We start from the raw sequence: 3,626 nt of genomic DNA on the forward strand, positions 1-3,626 counted from the left end.
TAGTGATGCAACACCTTCAGTTAGTCAGGCCAGGGGCAATACAAATATTGTTTCTGAGCTCCAGAAAAATCGGGAACTCCTCCCACTTTGTCGGGAAGCAAACAACCAAGCAAACCAAGGGAGGCGGGTCAACCATGCCGTTTGGGAAATGTTAGAGCTAATTGTTACGCTCTTGGTCAGACCAAGTCTGTGGGGAATAAAGGGAGATGGAGAGCGAGACAGAGAAAATAATTATATAATTGATAAGAAGTGTCAACCAATAGTATATGACATTTGGAAATAACTCATTTTTGTGGTGACGCTCGTGGTGAGAAAATAAAGTAACTATGCTGCTGATGATGATATGATATTAGTGATGATGATGAGGGTCCTGACAATCATGTTGAAGAGCATGATGATTGAAGTGATGACGACAACTATGAAAGAATAAGAAGATGGTGATGAGGAGGATGTCAATGATGATCAGCTTTCAGAAGATGAAGATGAAAAAAATGATGATCATGTGACAGATGATCTCCTGTCAGGTGTTGCTAGGTAGCAGTGGTGCCAAGAGAAGGCATATAAGCTCCCTCGATACATTCATGTAGCAATTAACTTACTAATTGTGTGTGTGTGTGTGTGCGTGCGTGCGTGCGTGCGTGCGTGCGTGTGTGTGTGTGTGTAATTACCTGATTCATTTGAGGTAATTAGTGAAATCTGCTGTTCGGCGGTGATGTGCCCCATTGGAGCAGATGCCTATGGAGTGATACAAAGAGAGGCTTCCTCAGGGATGACGACTGTGCTTGTGTGTGTGTGTGTGTGCTAAGGCTGTAACGATACACCCAACCTACGATTCGGTTTGTATCACGATATATGACCCACGGTTCGATACGCCCCATGGTTTTATTTTTTATTTTTTTTAAGGAAAAAAAAAGAAGAAAATAAATTATAGGCCTATATAGGCTATTTATATGCTTTCTTTTTGCATTTAGGCCTACCTGCCTACATTAATTTTGTAGGTGTACTAAATGATGTTGCAGATAGGCTACCAACCTGTTCCCCAGGTGTTGACATCAAAGCACAACACAGAGAAATAAGGGATATTAGTTCACCAAGGAAAAGTAGGCTTCTTATTAATAGCCTTAGATCATATCATGCTGAGATGCTGACCGTGTGTGAGACAGAGACGGAGAGAGAAGGGTCAGGGTTCCAGTAGGTAGCCTATAACAACTGTCTCACATGATCAAACATTATCCAATTAATATCCAAACATTAACTGAAAACAACACTGGTCATATTTCGTTAGGAAACATGTTGTATAAAATTACTTACAAAAATGCAACACTTAATTTTGATGTTTAATAGTTTTGTAACTTTTTTTGATCGTGCAGCAGCGCGCGCACGCTTATACAAACAAATCTCGAAATGAACCTCAGTTAGCCTATGTTCTCACGATGCAACACGCACGTTGTCCTTTGTTTGGTTTTGTGATTTGACATTTTGTCAAGAGTGGAAATGGATGCAGGCTGAAATGAAGCATGTTTTCGCTAGGCAGGCGGTCAATACTGGGAAGAAATAACGCTGCCTATTAATATCCACATCTACCTCAACGTTCGCCCGACTTCAGACACTTCCCTTATAGAGCGTAGCGTGGTTTATGAATTTGGGCAGGCGGAGCATCTCGCTCTCTCGCTCTCTTTCTCTCTCTCCGCTCAACGTCTATCTCCACTCAACAGCATCGGCGCATGCATGAATCTAAACACCTTCACACGTTTGCTAAAGCCTTCTTGGTCTGTTGTTCATTTCTGTGCTTTACCTTCCGACGTTTCCAAGTTTTTCGTGTCGCGGAGGGTGCTCAGGCAATTGACAAGTGACAACAAATGCACGTGCTGGGGGTCGTTTCTCGACAGTGCCTTTGCTAACGACTTTAGCCATTTTGTTCGTTCTTAAGACCAACGTTGTAACCAAGGTCTTGAGTTGGTCTTAAGTTGTTCTTAAGTTGTTCTTAAGTTGGTCTTGCGTCTAAAGACCAACTGAAGACCAACTTAAGACCAACTCAAGAGCAACTTACGACCAACTCAAGACCGACTTAAGACGGTTAGCAACGACAAGAATCGAGAAACGGAGTCCTGGTTGGACGGAACATTTTATAAAAGAGGGGTGAATGGAAGTGTTACTCGCACATGTGCGCCCCTTTTCTACTTGTCTTTTTAAAGCGCATATGCAAACATTTGCCTGTATCCTGCTGTTTTCTAGACTGAGGGGGTAACAACAGAGATTTTGTTAGGGAAGAACTTTGGTAACAACTTTTAAAGGGCGCATCGCGATTCTGCGAGGAAGGTTCACGATAGGGGTTCGTGGGTCTGCGTACCGCGATCCCTCGGTTCGATGCAATATCATTACAGCCTTAGTGTGTGCACATGTGTGTTCATGTGTGAAGTGAAGTGAAAGCCCAACTGAGAAACTCCAACTCCCATTGTCATTGTGGAACAGCAAACTAGTGCACACTGCACACAACAAAATTGCATTTTTTACCTCACGCGTGCAAGGGGACAGCCCTAAATAGTGCCCGAAAAGTGCATCCATTTATAAGCACTACGCATACATACTGTACATGCCTCAGAAATGTTATGGACTTTAAAAAGTGAGAAGTATACATTGCACATATTTGCACTAGGTTAAATTGTAGTCACAAACTATTGGGGAAAAAAACAACATGAAAACCATGAATAACCATGATCCATTGTTAGACAGGAACCATGGTTTTCATGGTTACCCAGCAAAAACATGGATGAGCCATAGTAAAACTATGGTTGGTCCAGAGTACTTAGAGTAACCAGACATACCATGGTAAAACCATGGTTACTAGAGTAAGACCAAGGTCAATTTTCGTAAGGGAAGTGTGTGTGTGTGTGATGCGGTGGTGCATCGCTTGATAGTGTGTGTGTGTGTGTGAGAGACAGAGAGAAAGAGAGAGGGGGAGAGAGAGATTGTGTGTGTGTGTGTGTGTGTGTGTGTGTGTGTGTGTGTGTGTGTGTGTGTGTGTGTGTGTGTGTGTGTGTGTGTGTGTGTGTGTGTGTGTGTGTGTGTGTGTGCGTGCTTGTATGTGTGTGTGTGTGTGTGTGTGTGTGTGTGTGTGTGTGTGTGTGTGTGTGTGTGTGTGTGTGTGTGTGTGTGTGTGTGTGTGTGTGTGTGTGTGTGTGATGTAAAAGTGTGTTCGTTTGTGTGTGAGAGAGGCAGTGTGTTTGGTTTGTACATGTCTAGTGTGTCAGCAATAGCCTATAAATACAATGTGTGGAATTTGAGGAAGCCTCAAGCAAGAATGGTGCTGTCATTTACCCCCGCAGGGAAAAGGATTTTGAGTGTGATAGTCCACCTGTGTGTGTGTGTGTGTGTGTGTGTGTGTGTGTGTGTGTGTGTGTGTGTGTGTGTGTGTGTGTGTGTGTGTGTGTGTGTGTGTGTGTGTGTGTGTGTGTGTGTGTGTGTGTGTGTGTGTGTGTGTGTGTGTGTGTGTGTGTGTGTGTGTGTCTGTTGTACACCCGTGTTAGTGTGTGTGTCTTTGGAGTGCCACATAGAAAGACATTGAAGCTACCTGTGTGTGTGTCACCCTTGTCCACCCCTTTTTTGCATGCTTGTGTGTGTGTCCA

Source organism: Engraulis encrasicolus, chromosome 20, assembly GCF_034702125.1.
Source record: "Engraulis encrasicolus isolate BLACKSEA-1 chromosome 20, IST_EnEncr_1.0, whole genome shotgun sequence".
Lineage (NCBI taxonomy): Eukaryota > Metazoa > Chordata > Actinopteri > Clupeiformes > Engraulidae > Engraulis > Engraulis encrasicolus.